At 70.7% G+C, this 311-nt stretch overlaps 1 protein-coding gene across 5 annotated transcripts in view; it reads right to left on the reverse strand.

Annotated features, from left to right (window-relative positions):
* PEX14 (peroxisomal biogenesis factor 14) overlaps positions 1-311 on the reverse strand; it is a 133,808-nt gene that overhangs the window by 133,199 nt on the left and 298 nt on the right. The window lies entirely within an intron of this gene.

Here is a 311-nt window from a genome sequence, read left to right on the forward strand (position 1 = left end):
GTTCCCGCCGGGGGGCCACAGGCATGGGCACGGGCCCTCGGGGTCCCCACCACACTCGGGGTCCCCGCACCGGATGAGGTGCGGCTGAACCTGTGGCCGAACCGCTACACCGGAGCTCTGGGTGGAGACACCGAACCCTGGGGAGCGAGGACGGGTTCTGAGCAGACAGCGTGGTGGCGGCTGTTGTTTACATGGAGTCAGCCCCTTCCCACCAACGCACGGAGCGGGTCACCCCGACCCTCCCACTCGGCGAGGGGCGCGCAAAGGTGACTGACGACGAAGCGGGGGCGGCGGGGCCACCCGGAGGCTGA

The sequence above is a fragment of the Myotis davidii genome, unplaced genomic scaffold (assembly GCF_000327345.1).
Source record: "Myotis davidii unplaced genomic scaffold, ASM32734v1 scaffold299, whole genome shotgun sequence".
Taxonomy (NCBI): Eukaryota; Metazoa; Chordata; class Mammalia; order Chiroptera; family Vespertilionidae; genus Myotis; species Myotis davidii.